Raw genomic sequence first — 14,951 nt, 5'->3', positions numbered from 1 at the left:
ATCAGGGATAGGAAGGAAGGGAGAGTAATTCACTGGCTAGAGGGTAGACGCAGGCTAGCTCAGGTGACAAGGAGGGCAATATACAAAAATGGGAAGAGAAATAACCAAGAAGAAGGGTGGTAGAAGAACGATGAAGATATGTTAAGACACAGGGAGGTATGCATGGGCTAAAGGAGACTGAGTTAAACAGTAATATATTCCCAATATTGGAACAACAGTGTTCTCTGCATAGATATATGGATTGAGATATAGGCTAATTGGGTAAGGGAGGAAGAGCGATACCTGTATATTTATATATCCCACAAATTTAGAAGAGCTTGAAAAACGAACTTTGTGCATGAGTATTTACCTTTCCTGCAAACACAACAATGAATATGGTGGAACATAGAGTAGACAAAATAATCAAAGGTTACTAGGTATTATTAAACATCTTAAGTCAATGAGTTGCTAGACCTGGAGTCTCAGGACCATAGTCTCACCATGGTCACCTGACATAAGCATTGTCCACAAAGACAATGTTCTATATCCTACTTGGGTGAGTAGTGCCTAGGATCTTCAAAGCTCATGAGAGGTCATCTAAGATATAACTGTTGATCTCACTGTGTGTGGAAGAAAGAAGAGTGATGAGAACTGAAGAGGATTGGAATCAATTATACCAATAGACTAATTAAACTTTTGAACTTCAATCTCCATGAGTCTGAGACCAGAAGAATTAGATGGTGTCTATCACTATTAACTGCTCTGAAAGAGTTCATATTAGAGGACCCTGGTAGAGTGAGAAAAATGTAGAACATAATTCAAAATTATTTAATAAGAAAAAAGTAATAATAAAAGACCAGGTATACTGGTCAGAAAGAGACTGAAGGAAGCAGAGTTTAGTTGAGTCCCTCAACTACCCTTCTGGTTGGAAGGAAACTTACTCTCCTGGGCCAATTTTCAGCCACGCAGTAGATAGGGTTATAAGTAGAGGGGGCAACAACAACACTAGTTAGGTATGTTCCACATGGAATACCCAATAATTCAACATCAAAAGGGCAATATTTTCCTAAGGACAAAGTTGAGAAGGGTTGGGAAGGTGGGTGGAATGCATATTGGAACCAAAGGAAGGAAGTGTGATGACTATTGTTACATGGATGGGATTTTAATCATTTAGTTGAAACAAAGCATTTGATTTGTTCAATGTAAAACTGATGACCTTGTCTCTACTTCTTCACACAATTCACAATGAAAAGTTAAGAAGAATATTATTCCTCTGGTACATTGAATTTACTAGATATGGCTTTCCTATTCAATGTCTTCTTAATACCCACCAAGAGATTGGATGGGGCCATGCAATTAAGGTGTACAGTGCTACACCAGGACTCCATACATGAATACATGTTTACATATAAATATAAATACAGATATAGATAGATGGAGTCCTGGGGTGGTGCTGTGGGCTAATGCGTCAGACTGCAAAGTTGTTTTAACTGCAAGGTTGGTGGTTCAAGCTCACCAGCTGCTCCTTGGAAACCCTATACAGGGTTGCTATGGGTAATAATTGACTTGACAGCACTTAACAACGACATAGTTAGATAGATACATAGAGAGATAGACAGATAATGTAAATATTTATGTGTTGTTGTTCCTACTAAACACCCTTGAGTTGGTTTTGACTCATAGCAACTATGTATAAGATTTTGGGAGAAATAATGTTAAGATGTTTGGTTGTCTTTTGAATCTTGGTTTCCATGGCATACCATTATAAAATAGTCACTTGAGGGGGAGAGAAAAGACTACCAGAAATATCACCTGTAACTGATTGGAATACCTAAAATGGGGCTGCAACATGCCCACTAAAGGGAGCTCCCTGCGAAGCCTCTAAATTACATAAGACAATAGGTGGAATCCTGAACAGCATTCAGAATCTTCTGAGGTAGGAAATTCCACTTGAAAGGACAAGCTGACCAGCCTGGAGCAGCTAGAAGATCAGAAGATACTTCTTGCAAGAAAGACTGACAGGAAAAACACAAAACAATATAGGCAGACCGACTGATGAATACAAGAACAAGCAAGTTACTCACTCAGAAGACATCAAGGCAAGTGGTTGTGTCCCTTAAGGGCAAACCCCCTTCTAATATTAAGACTCAATGGGAATACACACTCTGATTGGTGATCACATTCTTCACCAATAAGGGGAAATGAGGGAAAAACAGCAATGATGCTGCGAGCTAAGCTCTACAACGTTCAATACACTGTGAACCCAGGTGGAGACCTGGTTGACCAGCAGTGAGGCAAGACCTGGGGACTTTTGGGCCCAGAGTCAGTGACATATCCACAGAGGACTAGAGTGGAGAGTGGAGCATCCAGCTGATAGGAAGAGAGGGCATATGTATAAGAACACCCACACTTGCAGATAATACCCACTTGACCTGGCTTCAATGACTGGATGATCAGAGCTCAACTAGAAGAAGAAAGAAGAGGAAAAAAAGAGTAATCTGATACAATTTGATGAATTTGACCTACACCTATGGATGCAGTAGCTCAAAAGAGGGAACACATCTTTACAGCAAGGATCATTCCCATCCCCTCAATACACAGAGTAGCCAGGGATGGGCAACTTGGACATTGGCTACCCAAAATGGGGGGAACTACAAATGCAAGAAGTGACTGGCTTACAAGCTTTCAAGAGGGAGCCTCGATCCAGAGGGCATGGAGGAAGGTAGAATCTCCACTGAGTAGTATCCAATCTGTCTAGGTGGGGCTGATGAAAGGAGATGCAGATAGGTCTCTTGTGATACAATCATGAATAATTGTTATCAGGGCTGATTGTGAGGCTTGGAAATGTAAAGGTAGACATTTTGTAGCAAAAGGAGGGGAGTGATTAACTTTGCAATCTAGGAGCAGAGGTCCCTGGGACCATCAAGTGAGAAGATTGAGGAGTGGGACCCTACCAAGAGAAGTAGTAATGCCAGAGATGGAAGCAGAGATGATGACATGGAATGATTAAGTGGCTGGAGACTTTAGACCCAGAGAGGGAGAGGAGCTGTGTGTTGATGACCGGGGCCAAGCTTGCAGGGTATACCCTTAGGTTGGTTGATGATGCTTGAGGGGATTGTAACCATGGCAGTGAAACGATATACAATAGGATGAATGTAAAGCTAATATTCTCCCATGTAAACTATCCCATAACTCACAAAAAAACATTAAAAAAAAAATTTTTTTAAAAAAAAAAAAAAAAAAAAGGTGAACTGGAAGAGGGGCTTTTTTGAGACGGAGAATAAAACTGCGGTCTAGCCATACCTGTGTCTACTAGATTAGGCACTCAATTTTACAAAATGGAATAAAGGAAACCTCACTCTCAAACAAAAAGAATTGGTCAATGTTCAATCATGTCAAGAGATAGCATATGATGAAGAACCAATTGAATTGATGGAAGTCCAAGCAACACTGAAGGCATTGGAGAAAACGAAACTCCAGGAATTGATGGAACTAATGAATCAACTACTTCATTTTTATATTACACTTTGTTTTCAACCAAAGCTTTGCTTTTTGTTAGTATAAAGTTTATATGATAAGAAAGATAAATATTTTTTAAACTACATATTTAACTCAGTGTCAACTAAAATATAATCAGTCAAAATGTCGAATAATTTTATAACTAAAACAAATAAATACATACATAAAATAGCCAACATATACATATTGCATAAATTGTGTATTACATAAAATACCAACTATATGTATTATATATATATGTATATATATTATATAAAATATCAACTAATATTGACGTTGCATGAAAATACCAATTTATATTGCTAAACTTGAATAGAATAGCTTAATGTTTACAAAGTATGAGTTCCCAGATATAGCCTGTTTCCACTGGACTTTGTTCAGATTATCTACCCACTATCTACTTAATTGCTGTTATAGAATACTGAATCAGACCAGGATTAAAAAATGTAACTATTCATAAGAAGAACAACTATTTTTTTTTTCAGTAAACTAAGGTGATTTATGACAGCTGCAGGTTTTCAGATAGTTTTCTCTGCCCTGACTGACATCCAAATCATTTTTTGATTAAATAATTCTAATAAATTAATATTAATATCTTGAGCTTCAGAACTTGAAAAAGGAAAGGTCTTCTAGATCACATTACTTAATTTTATGTTTATTCAGAGAAGTCTGGTGTAATCATTGAGATTTATTAATTGCTTACATTTTTAATTTCCTTGGCTCATAAGAACACCCTTTATATTTGAATTTAGAAACCACAGACCTTGACTGGAAACTAAATTATATAAATACATTTACCAAGTAACAATAAAATATGGATGTTATACATCTTACATTCTTAGAATGCTGTACCATATAGATTTAGAAAATTATGTTCAAGAAATTTTGATATCTTTTATTCATTATTCTGACCTGCATTGATTATTATATTGACATTTTACTGATATAATTGACTCTCACATATATGAGTGTTATTTTCTCTCAATAAAAATACTAATTAGAAGCCTTGGTGCCATAATGAGTTACACTTTGGTCGGCTAGCCTCAAGGTGAACAGTTCGAATGCAACGGAGTTTCCATGGTAGAAAGAGGAGTCTTTTTGCTCCCATAAAGAATTAACTCCTATTTTTTTAAATAAATTCCCTAAATTGGTATTACTCTTTAATGAGCATGTGGTATGCTGAATAGTGGCTCATTAAATACAACTATTTTGTATATATATGTAAGATTGAAGTTGTCAAGGACTTCATTCTTCTTGGATCAACTATCAACACTCATGGAAGCAGTAGTCAGGAGATCAGACGACGTATTGCATTGGGCAAATCTGCTGCACAGGAACTTTTTAAAGTGTTGAAGAGCAGAGATGTCAGCTTGAGGACTAAGGTGCTCCTGACCCAAGCCATGGTATTTTCAATAACCTCATATGGATGCAAAAGCTGGACAGTGAATAAGGAAGATCGTAGAAGAATTGATGCCTTTGAGTTGTGGTGTTGGAGGAGAATACTGAAAGTGCTGTAGACTGCCAAAAGAACCAATAGATCTGTTTTGGAAGAAGTGCATCCAGAGTGCTCCTTGGTGGCCAAGATGGCTAAGCTTCGTCTCTCATACTTTGGACATATTGTCAGAAGAGAAGAGTCACTGGAGAAGGATGTCATGCTTGGTAAGATGGAGGGTCTGAGAAAAAGAGGAAGACCCCCAACGAGATAGATCGGCCAACTAGCATCATTGATGGCGTCAAGTGAGGCAGTGTTAGTGAGGTTGGCCCAGGATAGGACATTGTTTCGTTCTGCTGTGCATGGGGTCACTATGAGTCAGTTTCAACTCAATGGCACCTGACAACAACAACAACAACAAATACAACTATAAGAAACAATGATGGCACTGTACAGTGGTCACGGGATGACTAACTGGCCTACTATCCAGAAGTCCAGCAGTTTAAACACACTAGCTTCTTCCTGGAAGAAAAGGAAGCTGTCAGCTTCTACAAAGATTTACACTCTTGGAAGCACTATATAGATTTGCTATGAGTCAGAATTTACTTGATGGTGGTAGGTGGGCTTAAGCACATCCATATCCATATCAATGCAATCTATGAATGTGTTACCTTACAGAATGAAAGATATTTTGCAGAGATGATTAAATTTAGCATTTTGAGATTCATGAGTTATCATGGATTATCTGGGTGGGTCCAATGTAATCACAGGTAGAAGAAGGTAAAAGAGTCAGTATGATAGATGAGGTCATGTAAGGACAGAAGCCTAGAAAGAAGATAAGTGGCAACAGAAGCAGAGATCAAAGTAATGTAGAGCCACTAACCAACAACTCTGAACAGCCTATAGAAGCTGGAAAGAAAAGGCAATGGATTCATTGTCCTCTAGAAGCTATATAAGGAATATATAAGCCTTCTGAGACATATATGTTACTAGGAGAAACACTTTTCTCACTTATGTTCTCAAGAAACTAAGATAATGAATGTCTAATGTTTTACATCACCAGATTTCTCGTAATTCTTTACACTGGAAATTGAAAATGAGTATAGATTATAAAATTACTTCTTTGCCAAAACATAATTTTCATCTTACTTTAATTATGAATTATAATTATAAAGACAAAGAAATGGATCCTCAAGGAACTGGATCCTCAAACAGCATAGAAATACAGTTATTCTAGAAACTTAACTAGGTAGATTTATTCTGTAGTTCATATCAGTCACCTAAAACTTCAGTGAAACCAGATAAATAAAAAAGTGAATGAACTGAGACACATTTTCCTGAAGAAATTTATTGTTTAATTAACTGTTAAGTACATGATCAATCATTAATCCTAAAATGATAATATATACTTTGCCAAAATAAATCAATATAATATTAAATACATATATTACAAATACTAAAATTACATACACACACATATCCCCACTCTCTGTCAGTTTGTTGTACTGTACTCTGGTGGTATTCTTGTTGCTGTGATGTTGGAAGCTATTCCACTAATGCTTCAAATATCAGCAGGGTCACCCATGGTGGCTAGGTTTCAGTGGAGCTTTCAGATGAAGAACAGACTAGAAAGAATGAATAGTTGGTCCACTTTTAAGGGATTTTTGTTGTTGTTAGGTGCCATCAAGTCGGTACTGACTCATAGCGACCTTATGCACAGCAGAATGAAACACTGCCTGATCCTGCGCCAACCTCACTATCCTTGCCACACTTGAGTCCATCAATGCTGCCACTTGACCAATCCATCTTGTTCGGGGTTTTCCTCTTTTTCTCTGACCCTACACCTTACCAAACATGATATTTCTCTGACCTCCCACCTTACCAAACATGATATTTATTCAGGTGATATTGAGGTGCATAAAGGCTGTGATCTTTGATCTTCATCAGTAAGCACTGAAAACCTTAGGTACAGCAGCAAAATATTATGTGATATAATGTCAGAAAATAAGCCCATCTGGTTGGAAGGCACTCAAAATACAACTGGTAAAGAGCTACCTCTTTACATTTTTTGTTGTTGTTAAGTGCTGTGGAGTCAGTTCTGACCCATAACGACCCTGTATAGGGTTTCTGAGGAGTAGCTGGTGAGTTTGAACCACCAACCTTGCAATTCAAACGGCTTTGCAGTCTGGTGCATTAACCCACAGCACCTTATAAATATGGATACAACACAGCTTTGGGACCTTCATTTATTGTGGGAAATGACTAAAAATGAGAAGAATCACCTTCAAATATTCATTAATACTTAGAACATGCAAAGTACAACAAAGGAATCTAGGAAAACTAGATGTCATGGAAAATGAAATGGAGCACATTAAGATTGATATCCTAGGCATTAGTGAACTAAAATGGTCAACCTTGGACTTTTTGGATTGGAGAGTCATATGGTTTACTATAATGTAATTGACAAATTGAAGAGTAATGATATAGTATTAATCATCAAAAATAATATTTCAAGATCTGCTGTTGTTAAGTGTCGTTGAGTCGGTTCTCACTCATAGCAACCCTGTATAGGGATTTCAAGGAGCAACTGGTGACTTTGGACTGCTGAACTTATGCATCACAGCCTATAGCACCAGGAGTCCAACACCACACCAAGGTCTATTAGTGAGCTGAAATGGCCAGATTTTGGCTATTTCACATTGGACAATCATATGGTTTACTATTCTGGGTGTCATAGTTATATAGAGTTACTATAACAGAAATACCACAAGTGGGTGGTTTTAACAACCAGAAATTTATTATCTCACAGTTTCTAAGGCTAGGAGTTCAAATTCAGAGTGCTGGCATTTAGGGAAGGCTTCTCTTCATTGGCTCTGGGAAAAGGTCCTTGTCTCCTTTCAACACCCGTAGGCCCAGCATTCCTTGGATATTTGATACATGTTGGTATCAATATTCTCCTGTATCTGGTAGCTTAACTGTGCAGGGACCTCTGGACCAAAGGACAACTCCACTCCTGGCACTTCTATTTTGGTGGTAGTAGGTCCCTCCTTCTCTGCTCAGGTCTCTTCAAAGACAAACAGTGTTACACATTATACGGTGGGAACTCTCCCTCATTGTTGTTGTTGTCAGGTGCCATCGAGTCAGAACCGACTCATAGCGACCCCATGCACAGCAGAATGAAACAATGTCCGATCCTGGGCCAACCTCACTACCGCTGCCACACTTGAGTCCATCAATGATGCCACCTGGCCAATCCATCTCGTTAGAGGTCTTCCTCTTTTTCTCTGACCCTTCACCTTACCCAGCATGACATCCTTCTCCAGCGACTGTTTCCTCCGGACAATATGTCCATAGTAGGAGAGACAAAGCTTAGCCATCCTGGCCTCCAAGGAGCACTCTGGCTGCACTTCTTCCAAAACAGATCTATTGGTTCTTTTGGCAGTCCATGGCACTTTCAGTATTCTCCTCCAACACCACAACTCAAAGGCATCAATTCTTCTATGATCTTACTTATTCACTGTCCAGCTTTCGCATCCATATGAGGCTATTGAAAACACCATGGCCTGGGTCAGGCGCACCTTAGTCCTCAAGCTGACATCTCCACTCTTCAATACTTTAAAAAGTTCTTGTGCAGCAGATTTGCCCAGTGCAATACGTCGTCTGATCTTTTGACTGCTGCTTCCGCGAGTGTTGATAGTTGATCCAAGAAGAATGAAGTCCTTGACAACTTCAATCTTTTCTCCATTGATAAGAATGTTGTTAATTGGTCCATTGGTGAGGATTTTTGTTTTCTTGACATTGAGATATAATCCATATCGAAGGCTGTACTCTTTGATCTTCATAAGTAAATGTTTCAAGTCCTCTTCACTTTCAGCAAGCAAGGTTGTATCATCTGCATATCGCAGGTTGTTAATGAGTCTTCCTCCAATCCTGATGCCATGTTTTTCTTCATAGAACCCAGCTTCTCGTATTATTTGCTCAGCATACAGGTTGAATAAGTATGGTGAAAAAATACAACCCTGTCTCACACCTTTCCCACCATTAATCCTCTTAATGGTTTATCACAACAAATCGCATCATAGGGAATAGTTACATTGCTGTTACCAAACCACGGAGAATCCTGGCCCAGTCAACTTAACACAAACCTTGACTATCACAATGGGAATGACAAATTGAAGAGGAATGACAATGTTCATTGTCAAAAAGAACATTTCAAGATATAATAAGTTCAATACTATCTGAGATCAGCTAATATCCATACACCTAAAAAGGAGCCTAATTATTAATACAAATTTGCATACCAGCTAGAAAACCCAATAATTAAGAAATTGAAGTATTCAGTATTCTACCAACTTCTTGAGTTTGAAATTGATAAATAATCCAATCAAATTAGTTCTGACTCATTGCCACCCTATGCACAACAGAATGAAACACTGCCCAGTCTTGTACTAACCTTACAAACTATGGTTGACCCCATAGCTGCTTAAACACTGCCTGGTCCTGCACCAACCTCACAATCTATGCTTGACCCCATAGCTGCTGAAATTGTTCCAATCCATCTTGTTGGGGGTCTTTCACTTTTTCACCGACCTTCCACATTACCAAGCATGATGTCCTTCTCCAGGGACTGGTCTCTTCTAATAATATGTCTGAGTAAGAATTCTGGTATGGTGTTGTAAGATCAGCACTGGACTGCAAATCACAAGATCAACAGTTCGAATGCACCAGCCTCTCTTCAGAAGCCCTATACAGGGTTGCTGAGTAGGAACCAACCCCACAACACATAACTACAACAACAAAAACAACAATGACTGATGAAGTCTGGCCATCCTAGATTCTAAGGAGCATTCTTACTGTACTTTCAGCACAGATTTCTTTGTTCGTTTGGGGGTCCATTTTACTTTTAATATTCTTCTCAACACCATAACACAGTTGCATCAATTCTTCTAGGGTCTTCTTAATTCACTGTCCAACTTTCACACGCATATGAGATTATTGAAAGTACCATGGCTTGGGTCAGGTGCACTTTAGTCCTCAAACTGACATCTTTACTTTTCAAAACTTTAAAGAGGTCTTGTGCAGCAGATTTGTGTAATGCAAATACATTGTTTGATTTCTTGACTGCTGCTTCCAAGAGTGTTGATGGATGATCCAAGCAAAATGAAGTCTTTGAAAAATCCAATCCTTTATCCATTTATATTGATATTATTTATTGGCCCAATGGTGAGGATTTTTGTTTCCTTGATATTGAGGTGCATAAAGGCTGTGATCTTTGATCTTCATCAGTAAGTATTTTAAGTCACATTTGCTTTCAGCAAGCAAGGATGATATTAGTAGCATCTAAAAATATAGCATGAAAATTTGTAGAATGTAACATGAAATTTAGGATGATGGCATTGTAATGCTAGCTAGCACAACCTAACTCACAATGATGATAACCTTTCAAAGATAGTAGTTATGTTTCCATATAAACTAAGAATTTTCCAAGTTGGAGGTTAATGGCAAATACAGTAAAGACCAGTAAGCTATGAGACTTTTGGTGAAAAACTACTGGAAAATCATCTTTGGGGCTGACATTTTGCTTTTATTTAACTGACCAATTGTTTTCTTGAAAATGTTTGTATGAGTACAGGATCTCAATGCAGAATTGGGATAAAATCCCAATTCTGAGTCTCCATTACTTCAGTGAAATAAAGAAAGTTACAGTAATCCTAAAAACTGTCCACATTTAAATGATTAATAAAGAGTTTGTGTGAGAATCCCTATTCATCAAGAAAACGTTTTCATCTAAGCTGCTTTAGTCAGTATCAAATTAATAATAAATTACACACCTTAAACAAAATGCTAGGTTGTTATTATATAATCATGATTTGATATTTATTAAACAGTCCTAAAGCCCCCAAATCTTCTTTTATATTTTCACTCTGGAACATTTTTATGTATTTCAAAACTTCAATTAATTTTTTAACAGAGAATGACTTATGATTAATTCAAATACGTTTTTGAGTAAAACTTTTAGAAATCTTCTGAATGGCCATGGAGAAATATGAAGTCTGTGATGTTGCTGTTATTGATGCCATTGAATTGTTTCCAACTCAGTAACTCTATGCACAACAAGATGAAACATTGCCAGGTCCTCTGTTAGACTCACGATTGTTGTTATCTTTGAGTCCTTTGTTGCTGTCACTTTGTCAAATCATCTCATTATGGTCTTCAGCTTTTTCACTAATTCTTCACTATACCAATATAATATCCTTCTCCAGGGACTGGTACCCCCTGAAAAAAAAAATGTTGAAAATAAGAGAATAAGTCTATCTTCTAAGGCATACTCTGGCTATACTTCGCCTAAGACAGATTTGTTTTTAATTCTGGAAGTCTGTGAAACTTTCAAGATTCTTCACTAGTACCACAATGCAAATACATCTATTTTTCTGTAGTCTTCCTTATTCATTGTCCAGTATTCACATCCAGTACAGATGAGGTGACTGAAAATGCCATGGCTTGAGTCAGGTGCACATTATTCCTCAAAGTGACCTCCTTTTCTCTTTAACAATTTTAAGAGATATTTTGTAGCAGATTTGGCTAATGCAATAAGTACTTTGATTTGTTGACTCCTGCTTCCATGAGTTTTGATTGTGGATCCAAGCAAAGTGAAGTCTTTGACATCTTCAGTCTTTTCTTCATTGATCAGGAGTTTATTTATTTGTCCAGTTATGAGAATTTTGGTTTTCTTTATATTGAGGTACAATCCAAAAAGAAAGTTGTAGCCTTTAATCCTCATAAGTAAGTATTTCAAATGATCTTTATTTCCAGCAAGCAAAGTTTTATAATCTGATTATCACAGGCTGTTAGTGAATATTCCTGCAATTCTAATGAAAATTCTTATTCATATAATAAAGTTTCTCAGGTTATTTATTCAAATTAAATATGGTGAGAGGATACAACCCTGACACATACCATTCAGTATCTCATTCTGTTGTGTTTTAATGAGTGCTTCTTGGTCTATATACAGGTTCCTCATCAGAACATTGAAGTATTCTGGAGTGCCCATTGTTCACAATGTTATCCATAGTTTGTTATGATTCAGTCAGATGCCTTTTCATAGTCAATAAAGCACAAGTAAGCATCTTTCTGGTATTCTCTGCATTTAGCCAAGATGCATCTAAAGTCAGATAGCCCTTGTTCCACATCCACTTCTGAGTCCCAATTAGATTCCTGGCAGCACACTGTAGGTGTATTGTTTTAGCCATTTAAAAATTATCTTCAACAAAATTTTATTTGCAGGTGATATTAATGATACTGTTCAACGATTTCCTCATTCTATTGAGTCAGCTTTCTTTGGAATACTCATGAATATGGATCTTTTCAACTGGTTGGCCAATTTCAAATTTCTGAGTGCCTTCAGTGTTACATCACTTTCTTGAAACACTTGAATTCATATTCTGTCAATTCTATGAGTTCTAGTGCCTTGAATAAGGAACTTTGGTAGTGTAGTGGTTACAAATCGGGCTGTGAACCAAAAGGCCAGCAGTTCGAAACTACCAGCAGTTCCACAGGAGAAAGATGAGGCTTTCTGCTCCAGTAAAGATTTACAACCTCGGAAACCCTGTACAGGGTCGCTATGGGTCGGAACCTACTCTATGACACTTAACAACAACAACAGTGCCTTGAATGCTGTTTGAACTTATACCATCGGTTTTTAGTCACACGTTCTCTCTTGAAATGTCTGAATATCAACTAATATTTTTAGAACAGTGACTCTATGAATTTGTTCAAGCTTCTTTCAGTTCTTTATGTATAATTCAATATTTTGTTCATAGAATCCTTCAAAATTGGAAATTAAGTGTGAAGTTTCAGCTTGCAAAATGATGAATATGTTCTACTTTTTGAAAAATCTAAAAAGTTGCTTAATTCTTTTCCAAACTTCTTAGTTTCTCATTAATGCTTTCCAATTTAGGAAACATGTTAAAAGATTTTTACAAGAAATATCTAAAATTACAATTTGCACTAAGAAATGTAACCTATATTAATAAAAATGTACAATTTTTGAAGGAGATTCAATTCTATATCTTTATTCTTTATTAAATATATGGTATAACACTTCATGTGTCTATTGAAATTGTTATCTGTGCTGTTACAGAGGCTTTTTACTCCCAATTCATTGACCTCCAAATTCCCAGGTAATAGGCAGCTGATATTCTAAAACAACAACTACCACGTCTAGACTTCTTGACACCCATATAATCTTGGCAACTCTCATTGATAAAATGATTCACAAATTCAGTGTTTAAACCATAAAGCAGTAAATCCACATTCTTTGTCCCATGAGAAAAGGACAGGGACAAGGAGAAGGAGGAATCCAAGGAGAATGACAGAGACAGACATAAAGATCCTGAGAGACACAAGTCCCGGGGAGGACACAGAGAGAAGAGTAAGAACAGGGCCAAGGAGGACAGAGACCCAGACAAGGACTGGGTCAACAAGAACCGGGACAGAGAGGCTAAGTGCAAGGACAGGGAGCACAAGGCCGAGGGAGGATGAGACAAGGAGCGGTTGAAAGAGTGCGACCTCGACAAGGGCAGAGACAGAGACAGAGACAAACGCCATGTGAAGAACAGGAACCACTCCAGGGACACCGACAGGCACAAGGGCATGAGAAGTCGGAGAAAAAGTCTGAAGGCCCAGGAGAAGTATCTAAAAAGTCATCGGACGGATCTTTCAAAGACACTGAGATTGAGCGAGAGAAGGAGACCTCTGCGAACGCACCCAGGTCCCTGACAACAAAAATGTCAAAACGGCAACCCAAAACTCCCAGGGAAGGGAACTCTGCCAGTGAGGCAGAAAGAGATGGAGGATCCGCTGTCCAGGGGAAGTCTGAGGCAGTGAAGAATTCAGAAGTCCTGAATGAGCTGTCATCCAACTTTAGGAAGATACCTTGCTCAGGGAGCACCAGACCAGCTCCTCCTGGTGTCAAGTGACAAGAAAGTGCTGAAAGGTTACCTGTTGACACTGCAGGGAACAGTAAGACCTTCACCAGACTCGCAAAACAATGACAACAAGGATGAAACGCTGTTCTTGGTGGAACCGCCCCCCCTGCTCTAGGACATGTCGGAGATGGAAGTGGTTCAGGCTGAGGAACACAAAGAGAACGAGAAGCATGGTGGACTGGTGAAAAAGACCTTAGAGACCAAGAAAGACTAGAGAGGCTGCAGATGTCGTCCAGGCTTGACGAGGAGAGGCCGCTGGTCTACGAGTCAGCCTGGAAGAAGGAGAAGGTCTCCAAGGGGATGGAGAAGCTCCGCATGTCCATCCAGACGCTGTGCAAGAGCAGGCTGCCCCTGGGTAACATCATGGACTACATTCAGGAGGACGTGGACTCCATGCACAACGGTCTGCATCTGTGGCACTGTGAGAGCTGGCAGCACTCCGAGCCAGAGCATCACCGAGGGCACGATGGAGCCCCTACCGGCCGAGTTTGCAGAGCTGGAGCAGCTGATTAAGGATCAGCAGGACAAGATCTGTGCTGTGAAGGCCAGCATCCTAAAAAAACGAGGACAAGAGACAGAAGATGGTGCACAATGTCAGTTTGAGTTCCAGAAGGTGAAAACTCAGCGTTTCCGAGACTGAAAGTCATCCGCAGCTTAAAAATAAAAAGGAAGATTAAAAAAAAAATAAAAAGCCTTACCCTTGCTTTTTTCATTGGCTTGGTTCATTGTAGGAAGAATGAATAAAGATCTAGTTCTTTTATTCCATTGTTAACATTATATATTTCTGTTTCCAAATAAATCCAAATTTCAAGTGACATTGATAAAATTCTCCCAAGTCCTAGTGAATATGGGACTAGCCTTGCATGACACTGAAACAATGGGAACTTGTTAGTATTGCCTGTGGGAATGTAAATAGAAAAGCAATTTGTGATGCAACTTTTCAGTTTCTAGTAACCTTCCCCTCTCTGAGCCCATACCATAGAGCAGCTGGTGGTTGGAACCTTGTACTTTGTGGTTTGTTTGTTGTTGTTATT

General features: G+C 38.4%; 1 pseudogene; it reads left to right on the top strand.

Annotated features, from left to right (window-relative positions):
• Window positions 1–13,034: 13,034 nt before the first annotated feature.
• LOC102812565 lies at window positions 13,035–14,534 on the top strand (annotated as a pseudogene).
• Window positions 14,535–14,951: the final 417 nt, after the last annotated feature.

Source organism: Chrysochloris asiatica, unplaced genomic scaffold (assembly GCF_000296735.1).
Source record: "Chrysochloris asiatica unplaced genomic scaffold, ChrAsi1.0 scaffold00005, whole genome shotgun sequence".
Taxonomy (NCBI): Eukaryota; Metazoa; Chordata; class Mammalia; order Afrosoricida; family Chrysochloridae; genus Chrysochloris; species Chrysochloris asiatica.
The sequence above is the reverse complement of the archived record's forward strand: the minus strand, read 5'-3'. Positions and strand labels throughout refer to the sequence as shown.